Here is a 16,938-nt window from a genome sequence, read left to right on the forward strand (position 1 = left end):
AAAAAAAAATGTATTTTCTACATAAAGGGTTAAATTATTTATTCATAACATTTTATTTTCCTTCAGCTAGTTATTTCATTTTCCCTTGTTCCCCACAACATCTCCTTTCCACACAGTACCCCTAGGTTTCTAATCCAACATTTACACTTCCTTTTGTGATTAAGCACTTAGTATCCATGAAAGGATGTGGTTCAACAACCTGAGGGTGTACAAAATAGCCTAAAACTCTATTTCCATATCAGACATAAATTCTCTATAACTGCAAGTAAACCATTAAGCTTAAATCACATTTTACATTTGTAAAACAGAAAATACATTTAGAAAAGTTACAATAGTAGGTCAGGACAGATGGAATTTTAAAATTTTTTTTTTTAAATTTTAATTAAAAAATTTGGCTTACACCTAAAAGAGCATAAAAGTGAGAATACTGAATCTGAAATTTCTATGAAGACATTACCCCTCCCAAACATATTAAAATACTAATACTCTCTGACAAGAAGTTTCTGAAAAATAATCAGGTGTGGATATAGTCTTACAAATTCTTACAAATTTCCTTAACACATTATGAGAATTTGCAAGTTCTTATACATTTTCTTACTACCTTATTAGGATACCAATAGCAGTATGGTATAATCTATAGAGAACTGACTTCCAAGGTAGAAAAACTTGAGTTTGAATCCTACCTCTGACATCCATTTGCCATAGGACTTAAGTACAGCATTTAGCATATGCCTGACACCTGGCAGGGGCTTAATAAATGTTGACTAACTATGTTAACCAACCTTGATGGTCAATACCACTTTAAGACTAGAGATTTTAGGAAGATGAAGACCTGTTTTGTTAAAAGGAGTTTTTTCACTGGGATCCTCTGTACCATTAAGACTCACTTGCCCCAAGGAATTTCCTTGAGATGGATAAACAACATGTATGCTACTTTTTCAAAGCATGGTATTACAATATCCACTGTAATGGAAAAAGTCATAAGATTCCAAAAGATCAATGCTGAAGTATGCTATCTACCTCCCAATAGAGAGATGATGATCTCAAAATGCAGAATACAACATATTTTGGGGTAAGGCTCAATTATTTTTTAAAAAGAAAGCAACTGAAAAGAAAAAAAAGAAACACTAGTAAACCCATACAAACATATTTTAATTTATGACTGCATACTTACCTTATAAGTTAAGATAATAGGTCAACTAGCAAGCTAGGCATTATGCTAAGTGCTATGAATACAAAAATAAACAAATAAATAAATAAGTAAGTAAACATGAACTTTGCTCTCAAAAAGCTAAAAAAAAAAAAAAACAAAACTCTTAAAAATGGCCCCAGTAGGAAGCACTATTAATATTTTAATATTAAGGAGAAATGAGAAAAGGCTGTAGAAGACTGGATTTTAGTTGGGATAGGGAAGAGAAGGGGAGCAAAGGTAGAGACAGAGATAAAGAGAGAGAACATTCTGGGCATGGTGGACGACTAGAGAAAATGTCTGAAGTGTCTTACGCAAGGAATAACCAGTGTCACTATATTACAGAGTACATGGAGATGAGAAACTTATAAGAAGACTGGAAGGGTAAGAAGAAGCAAGGTTATAAAGAGATTGAAAATCTAAATAGAGGGTTTGATATTGGATCACAGAGATGATAATGAGCCACAAGGGTTTACTGAATAAGAGAGTGCAAGGATTTCAGGAATATAACCTGAAAATTAGTTGTCACTTGAAGGGCTACACTTTGAATAATTCATATTTCTAAAAGGGAAAAAGAATTAACAAAAAATTTTCAATCATAAAAAGAATCAAACTATTTCAGTGACCAGGAAAATATCTATATTCTAGAAGGGGCTTTGAAGTTATGACTATCTGCTCTCAGATAGAGATCACATATTTCTCTACTTTTAATTTCCTTTAAATAGCCTGTGCTAAATTTAGTAACCTCTCAATTCAATTCAATTTGATAAGCCACTATGTGCCAGTTCCTGTGATAATTACTGGAAATTTAAGGCAAAGATGGTCTATACTCTCAAAGAATTGATATTTTATTGGCATGTACAGATATAAATAATACAAAATACATACACTGGAAATATAAAGGAGAAGGCACTCAAGAGGAGGTGGGATGGGGGTCTTGTATAACCAAGTGGTCTATGGATAGATTTTAGGATTTTCATGGACTAAAGTGGAAAAAATTACATCTTCATTTTTACTAGTCAACTTTTAACTGAAATTCAGAATTTACTTTAGTTATTTAAAACATTTTTCTGATGATTCCCGTAACTAGACTATAAAAGGAATCTATGGCATAAAAAATGACAAGAAAGTCCTGATGGAGGGTCATAAGAGGCAAAGGTGAGAAGGTGGAACATTCTAGATATGGAGACAACCTGCACCTACAGAAGTGTGACAGGGAACTTTATGTGTAAAACAAAAACAGAGCAATTTCTAATACAAAGTCTTAGAATCACAGCCTTTTTAGGGATTATCTCCAAAGGCATGTAAAAATAAAAATCAGGATACACTCTCAGAGACTGTGTCTGAATATTTGAAATAATGCACAAAGAAAACTTTGAAAAAATTCACACATGACAACTAGCTAATTTTTAGTTTAAAGGATTTAGCTGATTTTTAAGGAGGCAAATCAGTGTTATAGAAAAAAAAAATTACTGGTCTTTAAGCCATAATATTTGGGTTTTAGTCCATACTCTTGTAAACTGTGCAACCCGAAGACTATTCAGTTAGTTTCTGAGTTTCAGTTTCCTTAAAACTTGTTGATCTAAATGACCCTAAAGGTCAAACCCAGTCATAAAATTCTATAACTTTACATTACACAATAACTAAAGGGGGAAAAGTTGTAAAATGAATAAATAACATTGAAAAACTATACGTAAAAACAGACAAGTTTTCTTAACTTTCCTACAAGAAAAACTGCTTATCCCATGAAAAAGACAAATTGGGTACTCCTCATGACTAGTGATGAAATATTCTCTGAGAACTGTCTTACACTTACCAAAGAAAATTTGGAAATCTTCATAGTGAACTGAATTTTTAAAGAGGTTCTAAAGATCTTCCTGTATTTTTCATAGTACGGATAAAATGAACATGTAGCCACTTCTTTGCCTAAAGAAGGGACTTTGTTTTACCCCAGGCATTTGGGGTATTCAAGCATTTTATATGAACTAAATCTAAGGATTAGCATATGATTATGAAAAAATATCATTTATTGTCTTTATACATTAAAACCTAAGCAAGTCTCTTTTTTAAAAAATGAAGCCTAATAAAAGGTCTCACAAATATAGAGAATTAGAGAAGTACATGAAATACTGTGAAGACATCACCAGCATAACGTATGAATATTGAACTATAACCAGAAAAACCAAGACACTTGGGAGCAGAATCTTGAGCTCAACAATAAGAAAAATTAACATTGATAACCTTCAGATTCCAAAAAATCCTGTGGTTTTGTATTCCATTTTGTGTTTGTTAAATTCATAATTTTAAACTTCACATGTAAATTTTTTATGTTCCTTTGCTTATTGAAAGGTACCTTTTTCTTGCTATGTCAAGTTCCGATATAAAATGAAAATAGTTATGCTTATTAGGTCCTTTCTCAATGATCCACACTGAAGGGAGGCATGCCATAGTATGGATAATTAGAAACTGGATAAAAATATGCAATATAGTTTTTTTTAATCTACCTGTATATTCTGAATAACTTGCATGTCCACTGGTCATTCTAAATTGATTCCACATGAAATGTAGGAATTATTAAACATTAAATATTAAGAGAAACATTTCTATGACAATCCTTCTTGGAAGCAGAGTATGTTCAAAGGTGATCAGTTTTTTAGCTAAAAGTTACCAGAAATTGCCTAGTAAGAACAAAATACAGAATTATAAAATCTCAGAGTTGGAAAGGACTTCCCAGGCCATCTAGGGTAATGAATATCTGACCAAGAATATTCCCTCTATCATCCCAACACTTACTAGAAGTCCTTCAAAATGAGAACATACTCCCTCCTGAGAAGTTTTTCCTTTCTTTAATTCTAAATTTTCCTCCTTACCTTGTCTTCTCAGAAAGAAATCAGCTTAGACTTCAAACATAGAGAAGTCAATTGGTCATGAGAAAATACAAACATCAAAGACATTACTCATATTACAGCCACATTCTCCCCAGACTTCCTGGAAATGAAACTCTTAGCTGGATGGAACTCTCTTATGAATGAGACCACACATCCACCAAAGTATTTCAGTCCTTTTATATTCTTATTAGTGGCTCCTCTGGGCAGTTACTTTCTCCAGTTCATGATGGTTCGTTTTTTTGGAACCAGACCTGTTACTTCATACTTATAAAAATAGGGAATTCTTGGTGAAGAAGTGTCTTCCATTAGTTCAGAGTGGTACCTGTTCCAAGTAGCAGAGTGGATAGAGTGCTGCACTGGAGTCTGGAAGATTCATCTCACCCTCAGATATTTGCTAGTTGTGTGACCCTGAGCAAATCACTTATCCCTATTTTCCTCAGTTTCTTCATCTATAAAATAGTCTGGAGAAAGAAATGACAAACCACTCCAGTATCTCTGCCAAGAAAACCTCTAATGAGGTCATGAACAGTCATCTGAAATGATTAAACAACAAAATTTGTTCTACAATTTATAATCTTAGAGAATTTCCTGGATCACTGAGGAGTAAAGTGATAGGCGTAGGGCTACACAGCCACATGTGTCAAAGGTAATGTGAACTCAGAAGTTCTCGACTTTTAGGTTGGCTATTTATTCACACAGTGCCTTTTGAGTACTACCTTTTCAGTCAAAAGACTTGATTTGAAGTCCTAGTTTAAATGTGAATTACTGTTATTCTACTAAAACCACACTGTATTCCTAGGAGGTAAGGACGAAAAGCAAGTCATTTCCAGAAAATGTTTTAGGATATAAAAACATTGTTATTGGAGAAAGAACTAGGCTGCAAGTATGCGGAATTCAGTGTGTTACTTTACTGCATCTGAAAGTCATTAAATCCTTTACTGCTGAGGCATTTTTGTTTCTGTACTTTAGTCATTTATAAGGGAAGTTTGAGAGGACACCATCTTATAACTACCATAAAATATGGACTAACATAAATTCAAGTTTTTTGTTATTCAGGCATATACAACTCTTTGTGACTTCATAGACTATTCTGTCCATGAGGTCTTCTTGACAAAGATACTGGAGTGATTTGTCATTTCCTTCCCCAGAGTATTAAAACAAACAAGCTCACATTAACATATGTCTGAGATAATATTTGAACTCAGCTCTTCCTGACTCCAAGCACCTTGCTCTATCCACTGCACCTAGCCATCTTAGAAAAAACAACAGTCAGGAACAAATCCCTTAATAATGCTTGTTGGATTGGAGCAGAAGCTTCTCATCCATATGGATAAGCTCTGCCCCAACTTCCCAGTGCTTGTGTCCAAGGATTTCTGTCTCCTCTCTCTACAGTCAGAGATACCTTTCTTAATTTTCTCTCCAGATACAAGAGCATCTTGTTATGGTTCTAATAGTAACCTATTTCTTATCAAACATACAATAGAATAAAATGTTTGAATTATACCAACAAAATGTTTTACTTCTATGTAATTTAAAAGATAATTTCCCCAAAATCTATAAAAATATAAATAAAAGAAAATTACATGAATCAAATAGATGATCAGAGCATATTCTGATGTTAATTACCCATAATTTTACTGTCATAATTATTTGCTTATGCAAAGCTGCAATCCCATAGTAGATTAACACCTGCTTTTCACTATATTTATGACTGAATACTTTTAGACAGTATGAACAAAGTCCAATGCATGAGGTGGCAATTAGTCAAACCTTGTCATTCTTTCAGTATAAGATCTGGACCCAAGAGAAACTATCACAAATATATTTCAATTTCACTTTTAATTTATTAATTGTGGTTTTAGAACTTGCCACTTTAAGAACAGTAACAGTCTTGCCTCTCTGTGAATTCTCTTTTCATTTCAAAAGGAGCTTGGAGAGTTATTTTAGTTTACACATTTGTTGAAAACAAGCCAACATTTGTTTTTCACATTGAGAGTGGGAATGCTATCACTTTCCAGCACACTATTTTCCCTCTCCCTTTAAGGAATATTGACCATAGCCATTTTTCTTGAAATATATTCTCTTTCTTTCTTGAAATTTATTTTCTATGGTAAGACATAGCAACTAATGGGGGAGGATTGGCTCCTCCCTTTTCACCATAATCAAAATCATAATGGGGGAAAAAACTGAGTTAAAATTTTGTTCCAAATCATATAGGATCCCCAAAGAGTTTAAGTCTTTGGTCTTCCCTAAGAGATTTCGAGTTTCTGAAGGGTAAGGATTTTGTATTGTAGATACAGTTGTACCTAGGACTGTGTTACATACCAGGTCTGAGCTTTCCAGTTCAGAGGATCTCCTTTCAATTTTTCCAAAATTTTAAGATGATTTGAATCTCTTCTCTGAGATTACAGTATTTGCTCAATAGATTCTTTAAGAATGAATAAGCAAAAGGATGTTAATTTCTTTCCAAAGTCAGTGCAAATAATGCTACATCTCAAAGAGTGACCCAGCTGTTTCTCTTAGTAGGTAATCTCTCAGAGCCTCAATTTTCTCATTTTTAAAATGATAATAATAGTGAATGTGCTATTTACTTTATCTGGTGATTATACAGAAAGTAGTTTATTATATCTCAAGGTCCTATATAAATTTGAGTTGAGATTATTATGTAATGACACACTAGTTGGCCCTATGCTGCTACAATAGTTGTTCAAGGTCACCTCCTGCAAATTATCTGTTCTACTCTAGAATTCGCACTGAATCAAACAAGTCTACTCAATAAAGATTATGGAGCAGGTGGGTGCTTCATAATTACCTTCTTTTCTGAGACCAACTCAGAGGAAAACTTTAACTTTTAGGCATCAATTTTTTTTTCTACCATCCTGGGATAATTTATCCCCTAGTGTAGCATATATTGTTCCCCATAGACAGATGGTTTTCAAGCCCACTTCCCTATTCCCATACTTTCATTTTTACTCACACAACATCTTTAATATGTCTTATCTCTATAGTCCTAGTTTTTATCCATAAAACTTCCCAATTCATTAATGCTGTCAAAAATATCATTCAGAGAGTTGCTCAAGGGGTAACTTTAGAATTAACTTTGAGTTAATTGTTGCTTTTTCTTCAGATTCTAGACCTCCCTATTTCTTTTTGGTTCCCACTGCCAGAGTCTCTGACCTGGTTTTCATAACTCTTATACTTAGGCCAACACAGTAGCCTGACTCCTTCCCATTTCAGTCCATCCTAAAAAAGTGGCCAAGGATTTCTTCCTCAAATGCAATTTAAAGGATATTACCTTGTTAAAAATCTCACAGTAGTTTTCAAATGCTTTTTACATTTGTTTCAGCAGGGGAAAAGTCAGGTATAATGTGGTATTTATGTACAATGCAAGCCAAAAGCTGTTCTATTGAGGTACAATGGCTATCTTCCTCAAGAGGCGTAGGAATACAAAGTAAACATAATTTCCCATAGCTTCCTGTTCTCCTCTGAAGATGTATTCAATGCACCCCAGTGGAGAAACCCTACAGAAATCTGGGCATTGTCATATCTGAAAAATACAAAAAATAGTAGGTAAGAAGGCTTGCAGTACCCCCTAGAGGCACACCCCTATCAGATAGCCATCAGAATTCTCTGCCATAGATCATCTCCCTGAGGAAAAGCCCTCACTGGTTCACGCTACCTGCTCCATGCTTGTTGCCTACTGAGAGCCATAGCCTAAAACCTCTCAGACTATCAAAACTCCAAATACAAATTCTACAATGGTTATTCCTTATATTCCATCTTCTGGTTGTTCAGTTGTTTTTTACTTGTGGCTGACTATTCATAGCCATACCTTGGCAAAGGTACTAGAGTGGATTGCCATTTCCTTCTCCAGCTCATTTTACAGATGAGAAAACTGAGGCAATCAGGGTAAAGTGACTTGCCCAAGATCACACAGGTTTCTGACTCTAGGACAAACATTCTATGCATTATGGTGCCATCAAGCTGCCCAAATTGTGTGCTTTCTACTCTAGGCAAACACAGATTCATATAATGGTCCTTGAATATCCAGTCCCACCTCATTAGACTTAGAAAGCTTGAAAAATTCCAAAGATATCTCTCTTCTATATCCAAATTAAAGCCAAGACTTCTCCTTAGAAAAGTAGAGGCCACTTCAAACACACTGGTGATCACATGTATTAAAATTCCCAACCCTACAAAAATAATTAGGCACATCTGGGTATGAACATATATATTTTATGACATTCTAGATCTACATATACTTACCTACCTTAAAATGAAAGCCACAACTTCTGTATTGTCTAAAATTTCCTAAATCCCATTATACTTGTTATATACTCTCTGAGGCCTTAATACATTTAGTAATTAATGGACAGAATAGAGCAAAGTTAAATTTTCAAGACAACGTATACAAAATGAATATAAATGAAAAACCCATCAATAGGTAGCTTTAACTGAGATTAAAGCCCTTTAGGTTATAAGTGAGAAGTGATGAAACATATCACTTATCACAGTAGAGGGGGGGGGAGACCATTATGTATGGCAATAATGAATATTTTATCAGATACAATCTCTGTTTCAACTTATTTAGCTAACTTTAACTTTTTATTACAAGTGAGGATGGGAGACGGACATACTGAGAAATGTACAAAAAAATAAATCATTAATAAAACATATATCTATATATATAAAATCATAATATGTTCAAAGCAGTTCCAATAGTGTGAGCAAAGATATGGGAGTGGAAGAACAGGGAACTGTGAGTACTCCAGTTTAGCAGGAGGGCAAAATTCATCCTGGGAGTAATAAGAGATGAGGCTGGAAAATCACGATAGCAGCAGACTGTGAAAGGCCTTGAATGTTAGACTGAAGGTGTAGAATCTCATACTTAGTGCTTCAAAACTTTTCTCATCTTGTGAAAATGAAAACCACCATTTAGTTGTTTTGCATTTGAAACCCTAGCAAAGACACTGGACACTGCAGAATCGTGTAAACACTGATGACAAATATTTCTTCAATGTTCCCTGGGCTTTTAGCCAAAATGTTTTTGTTCAGAGATTAGTTTTCTTTAGATTTAGGAGAGAATATTTTTAAATGATGGATGGGCTGCAGTCTCAGTTGACTAACTGGTTGGTTGAGTCTGAGAACATTTCTTAAAGATATAGCATCATTTTTTAGGTCAGCAGTCTCTTCTTTCAGGCTATTAGTATGGCTTTAGCACAATAAAGATGTTCATCACCCAGAGAAAAACACAATGGCTCTAGTTTATAGACACAGGTCTGGATAAGACCCCAGATTTCTTAAAGAATGAAATGTGAGACTATTTTACTTCTTTGAAAATCTGATATCAACTTTAAATTGCCAGTACAGCTTTCATACTTTCATCAGTTTAGGAAACCAAATAAATACAATAGCATGGGAATAAAATGGTGATAAAACTTGAAGGCCAATTATCCAGGCTTTTCACTGAAAATGGATTTTGTGATTCCAAATAAGTTTTTTTAAACTAAAAGAGGTTTAGCTAGTCCCCCATCTCTATCCCCACTCCAGCTGAATTATTTTAAAGATATTTATTTTGGAATTGATTTCATGTGTTTTCCTTTTTCATCCACAAACCTAAAGTCATTTAATGGATTTTATTCTGACAGATTCCTTTTCTTTCAATCATGGTCAAATCATTAACTTCTCATAATTTAGAAAATGAAAATGTTGGACGAGATAACCGCGAAGATCTCTTCCACTCTTAATATATAAGCTTAATCCTATAACACTGTCTAAGAGCAATACAATGTCATATCCTTCTATAGAAGTTTTATATGGTTCAATTTTCCTTAATAATTTCAACTAGACAATAAGGAAATCTTGAAGCATTTCGAGGAGAGAAATGGCATGGTTAGATTTTTGCTTTAGGAATATCAATATGGAAGCTGTGCAGTAAGTGAACTAAAGAGGAAAGAGACTAAAGGCAGAAAGACCAATTAGGGGCTATTGCAAATGTAGAGAAAAAGATAGATACAAGAGGTGTTATGGAAGTAATATCAGTCAATAAATATTTACTAAGCATCCATTATGTGCTATTCACTATGGTAAATACTGGAATACTGAGAAGAAATTAGCAATTCTTTGGATATGGAATTTGAAAGGGAGGAATTAAGGATGACTAAGAATGTGAACTTAGATGATTAGAATCAGGATAGTGGTGCTCTAAATAAGAATGAAAAAAATTAGAGGTATAAATTTTTGGGAAAATATGATGAGTTCTATGGTGGACATATCAGGTGTAAGACAAATATCTACAGGAAACATCTGGGGAATTGATAACCCAATGAAACTCAGGAGAAAAATTAAAGGATGAATGTTTATAGATTTGGAATTATTTGCATGTAGATAATTAAGTTTGTGGTAGCTGATATGATTGTCAAAGGTGATTTTTAAAAAGAGAGAGCAAGAATAGAGCCCAGAAGAGAAACTTGAGGTATATGCACACTTAGTTGGACTAAGGAAATCTTTCTATGTGTTGCTCTTAGCTTTCTATCATTTTCCAAATGTCATATGCTATATTTCCTTCTCTCTCACCATTATGATTTCTTATTAAAGTTCCTTAGTATCCATGCTTTCTTCTAATATATTTTGAGATAGCTCAGTTGGGTAGAATATTTGGTTAACTTGAAACCAGGAAGTCTCAATGAAGTTCAAATCTTGCCTTAAATTCTCATGAATCATGTGATCCTGAACCATTTTCATTCTCAGATTCCTCATCTGTAAAACAAGATTAAAAATCAGACCTATCATATAGGATTATTATGAGAATCTAATGAAAAATATGTTAAATGTTTTGTAAGACTTAAAGGATTATATAAATGCTAACATCCTTATTACTATAATCCATAACATTCTCCTTTAGAGAATCTAAATCCAGTACCTGTGTAACTTTTGACTAGTTATTTGATCTGTTTGTTTCAGTTTACTCAATTGTAAAATAAGGATAATAATGGCATCTGTTTTATATGGATGCTGTGAAGATGCAATGAGATGATAATTTTTAGCAGAGTGACTGGCTCATATTAAGTGCTATTCAGTTATTAGATCTTATTGTTGTTATAGATGTTTGCATGTTGCCTTCCCTTAGACTGGTACTCCTTGACAGCAAAGGCTGTCTTCTACATTTCTTTGTATCCCTAGTCCTTGATAAAATGCCTGAAGCATAGTAGGTGCTATTCAAATACCAGATATTATTACTGTTATAGTGGTTTACATGTTGTCTGTCATATTAGATTGTGAGCTCATTAAGAGTGAAGTCTGTCTTTTTTACATTTCTTTGTATCCCCAGTATTTAACACAATGCCTAGTACAAAGTAGGCATTTCATAATCATTTATTGCCTTACTGAATTGAATTTAATGTTCATTATTCAACACTTTCATTTATCAGTCAATTAAAAAAATCTTTGTATGTCTATCCATGAGAAAACTTCACAACCTTTTAATAAAAGAATCATTCTTTTCCTTTAGTTGAATGGCACAAAGCTTACATACTTTAATTTAGAAGTATGTGGACTTAGTGAAGATACTAAATACTGCTTACTCCAAAATCAACAATATTTAATTTCCTAGATATTGATAACTAGATAATGTTAACTAGTTATCTAGTCAAAGGCTAGATGTTTGGGATAAGATTTTGTACCTTGTTTTCCATTTTTATTCATGTTTCTAATGATTATTTTTATTTAAAAAATCACCAGTGTCCTCTTTTTCCCGCATATAGAAAGCTATTTTTCTTTTTGACCTCACTACAGGCTGGTAGTGCTGAGCAACCTGGCCTCAATGTACTCTCCCTTTACTTTTAAAACACTACATTCTGTTAGTTTTCCTAACTCTCTCTATTCACCCATTTTCTTGACTAACTCCTCTTCCACTATGATTAATGTTCTTATAAGCTCTATCCTTATTCTTCTTTTGTTTTCCCACAAGATTCTCTTCTTTGGTAATTTAATTTACTTATACAGCTTCTACTGTCATCTCTCCCCAGTATTGATTTGAAATAGCACATTCATGCAAATGGGTAAACAAATTCTTGTTATCATAATGATGAATCTTAAAGCCAGATCATGTGATTTAAAAAGATATTCAATTGGTTGGGCCTATATGGCATTAGAATGTACAAAGTTTTAGGTTACATAACTGAGAAAATCTTAACTATCTTTCTATTAAAAATTATGACCTTAATTTGGTTTGGCTTTCAATTTCCCCTTTAGACATAGTTTTAAAATAGCTATTTAATATTTAATGTTACAGAGCCACTTGAAAGTGCTACTACACTAAATCTATATAGTTTGTATATAACTACAAAAATGTTAGGAATGAAATTGAGTAGGGGTGAAAAGTGAAAAATTCAGGAATACATTTTCTTGGCAATAAAGTATCATAAATAACTCAAGGTAGGTGAGTAATTAGATTATAGGAGATACACAAATGAATGAGGTTGGTTTACATTCCCTCCTAGATTTTAAGATTGATTTCTTGAACATTATTATAATAAAAATCAACAGGCATGTCTTAAGTGTTTTACTATTTAATCATCCCAAATTAAATGTATAAACTCCCAGAATCTTAATGAATAACATTTCAATTCAGAATAATTGGGAGGCACATATGAGAATATTTTCTCTATAAACTTTTCCAGGCCTTTGCATTTGGCAGAAATGAGAGCTAAAAAAGCACAGAATTCTCAGGAGCTCAGTTACCATAGTCCTGAAGATTGATCAGAGCTGACTTTATAAACTATGCTGTTCAGCTTGCAGCAAACACTTGACAAAAAGAGAGAGAGAGAGAGAGAGAGAGAGAGAGAGAGAGAGAGAGAGAGAGAGAGAGAGAGAGGAACAGACTCAGCACAGCTGTCCAAGAATAAGAGCTAAGCCACTGTGTAGTGAGGTGGATGTGAAGTTGATTAATTGATAAGTTTGAATGAATTATTGTCTGTTCTAAGATACTGCAATATGTTCTGCACACACTACTTTTAAAAATTTCTACATAATAATCTATAAATGTAATCACTCTCTTGCCACGTGAGCATCTGTATTCTTTGGTCTCTCTCATTTCTGACATGGAAGTCTTGTTACCAAGACAACAAAAATCACCCTGTGATCATCACATCACAGTTAATCATACCTGGTCCCCATTGCTCTTGGCTCTGGGTACACCCCTGACATCCTTGACTATGATGTACCACCCACTCTAATCCTCTCCTCAATCACTCCTTCCCCCTTTCAAAGTCCTAATCCTTTCTAGTGCCACTGAGCAGCAAAAAGAAGTAAGCTCATGTTTTTGCTTTAAAGCTTATAAAGCATTTTCCTGACAAACACCCTGAGGGGCAAATGTATAAATATTATGCTCATTTTACAAAGGAAGAAACTGAGGCTTTGGTATCTTTGGTATCTTTCCAAAGATCATACAGTTAATAAGTGGTAAGTGGTGTTGTGCCAGGATTAAAAAGCAGGCCTCTCCTGTTTAGTGCTTTTCCCCATAATATTAGCTTAAATGGATGTAATTCTTATCTTGGTAATGGAACTAGAACTTTACTCTAGGGGTGTCACCTTTGTGCTCTGAAGAATTATTTAGGTTCATACTCATAATACCTGTGAAATAGTGGGTTTCAATTCTAAAGCTTCCTTTCCCCCCTTTTTTTTTCTAACAAGGCTGTTCTAAAACACTATTATCCAAGTGAGCTTACTTTTAACCACAAACTATTATTTGCTCATATAGCTCAACCATCAAAGAGATCTGTCATAAGTCAGCCTTGATTTTACTCTGTGCTTTATTCATTTAAGGGAGAAATGGATAAAGAAAGGGGAAAGAACAGGGAAGGGCAGAAGAGAGCAGGGGAGAAAGGATAGTACTTTATGTAACCTAGATTTTTTATTCAGCTGGGTTAATTCTATTTACGAAGATTTTTTTTTTACTTTGGAGGGAAATTTCATTGATTTGCTCAGCTCAGAAATTATAATGAAAACGATGGTCTTTGTGAATAGTAAAAAAGGATAACTGTGTTCCACACTTTCTTTTTTATAGGAAAGATAGATCTCAAACAACTGGAGCTTGTAGTCTGAAAACCTCTGATCAATAATAACCTCTGACATTCTCTAGCCTTGTAAAGGTAACACAGACAAGCCATTTCATGTATATGACTCTCAATTTCTTCATCACTAAAGTGGGATAAGAATACTTGTAGTGACTGCTACCAAATGTTTATTTTGTTACCAAAATTTTTGAGTTAGTGATTGAAGTAGCTAAGAGAAAAATTAGAAGCCAGGCAAATGTTAGGTCATACTGTTTAATAGGAAAACATCAAAGACTCTCCAATTTCTTACCTGCAGCTTTGCACATTTTAAGATCAAAAGATTGTATGTCTTTTTTTTTCCAAACTACCTAACCTGCTTAAAAGAATTACCATCATCAGACAGAACTTTGTTTACTCCTTTATATGCATGTATCAGTTTATATTGACTATAGTTGAAACTATGAAAATGCTAAGGCGAGAGGTGAGCCTAATAAGAGAGGATAGGAAGCCTGAGGAATAGAACCTAAGGGATCATCAGAATTAATGGTGGCAGAATTGATCAAAAAAGCATTTATTAAGTGCCTATTATATGCCAGTCATAATTCAAGGCTTTGGGAATATAAAGAAAAAAATAAACAGGCTCTATTTACAAGGATCTTACATTCTATTAGAAAGAGGAAGGACAATGGCTAAAGAGATAAGGAATAAGATGAGTATAGCATTAAAGAAATCGAGGTAGAAGATAGTCTATTTTGAGTAAGATTATTCAATAATACAAACCTGTAGGAAATCAAGAAGCATAAAGACTGACAAAAGATCTTTAAAATCACCAAATTTTAAAAAATAATTATAAACTTAATGACATCAACAAAAAGAAATTAGATATATAAAATAAGGCACAAAATCTGACCCTAAATCACTGCTTTGAATAAGTGAATGCAGAGCTTTGCTTGCATATTTTGAGTGCCTTTACCAAAACCATAGAAATTAGCATACAGGATCATTTTTAATTGATAAAGAAATAAAGGCATCTGATAAGGAACAATTTAATTGAACTCAACAAATATTTACTGAGTGCTTATAAAGAACTGTGCCAGATGCTCAGGGAAGATACAATTGAGGTGAAGGCCACCTCCAGGATTTGTGCCAGGAGGATTTCTTGGGCCTTCTTGGGGCTTGGAGAAGCTTCTGCTTTTCAGATATTAAAAGCCTATTGATGGTGCAATGCTATCCTTACTCTGTGAAGCACCATCTTGAAATAGGCTGAGGTGGCAGGCAGTCAAGCTGAGACCCCAGAATTTGGATAGTTTTTAGGAAAAGTAATTAAAGCTATCTATCATATAAAAATACTATAAATCACAATTGATTCAAAAGAAGCAAACTAAAACAACTCTGAGCTATCACCCCATACCTATCAGGTTGATTAATAAAATAAAATGAAAAATGTTGGAGAGGATATGGGAAAACTGAAATTCCAATGCTCTGTTGGTGAAGTAGTATACAGGTTAAACTATTTGATAGAGCAATGTGAAACTATGCTAAAAGATCTATAGAACCATGCATACCTTTTGACTAAGCAATAAATACCATTACTAAGTCTGGGTCCCAAAGAGATGAAAATAAAAAGGAAAAAGACCTCATATGCACAAGCAATATTTGTAGCAGCTGTTTTAGAGATGGCAAAGAATTATAAATGAGTGGATGTCCAACAATTAGGGTCAGCTTAGTAGGTGACCAAGTTATTGTATGTGATTGTGATGGAATACTATTATGCTATATAAGAAATGATGAGCAGGATGCTTTCAGAAAAAACAAGAAAGAACTTAAGCAAACTGATGCAAAGTAAAATGAGCAGACCCAAGAGAACATCGCATATATTAATAGCAATATTGTATGATAATCAACTATGAATAACAACTGTATTCAGTAATACAATGATCCAAGACAAGGACTTATGATGAAAAAATGCTATCTTTTTCAGAGAAAGAATAGATGGCATCTGAAGGTAGACTGAAGCATACTTTTTATTTTTCTTGGGTTTTTGTATGTGTTTTATTTCACAACATGATTTACATGGAAATGTTTTGCATGACTGCACATGTAGAATCTCTATATAAAATTGTTTGCCTTCTCAATGGAGGGGGAAAAGGAGGGAGAGAGAGAGAGAAGTTAAACCTCAAAAATTTAAGTGTTAAAATTGTTTTAACATCTAATATTAAATTTAAAAAACACTAGAAGGACAAAGCTGTTCTGGTCAGGCAAGGGTGGAAAAACGTCACCTTCAACAGACAAAGGAGAAGAAATGGATAAGACTTCCATGGGAATAAGGCTTATTATGAAGGCTTATGAAGCTTATTACCCATTTTCACAGGAGATATATGAACTGGGGAGCAAAACACAAATGGATAAGTCTTCAATGAAAGAGGAAAAGGGAGATAAAGCACTTTTTCAGGGGTTGGAGGAAAGCAGGGTAACAGGAGAGGGTAGATGTGAAGATTACAGAGGAAGTATGTTAAGAAGGTACTAACAGTGTTCTTTATTTTTTTTTTTTGGAAAAATAAAATATTAAAAGCTTTATTTTAGTTAATTTACAGTAAATAAATAAAAGAAAAAAAAGAGCTTATTGTTTCACAGAGGACACAAATGCATATATAAATATATACAAGAAAAAACAAAAGTAAAGACCAAATTAGAAGGTAATTAGGAAGATAGAGGTCTAGCAAATGGGGGAATGAGAAGAGGCTCCATGTAGAAAGTGGTCTTTGGGTTGCTTCTTTTTTTATTAATTTTTATAATTATAACATTT

The 16,938-nt window shown here is 33.7% G+C and overlaps 1 protein-coding gene across 2 annotated transcripts in view; it reads right to left on the reverse strand.

The window, feature by feature from the left end:
- The window catches only part of CERS6 (ceramide synthase 6), a 287,494-nt gene that overhangs the window by 167,545 nt on the left and 103,011 nt on the right, over positions 1-16,938 (reverse strand). The window lies entirely within an intron of this gene.

The sequence above is a fragment of the Sminthopsis crassicaudata genome, chromosome 3, assembly GCF_048593235.1.
Source record: "Sminthopsis crassicaudata isolate SCR6 chromosome 3, ASM4859323v1, whole genome shotgun sequence".
NCBI lineage: Eukaryota > Metazoa > Chordata > Mammalia > Dasyuromorphia > Dasyuridae > Sminthopsis > Sminthopsis crassicaudata.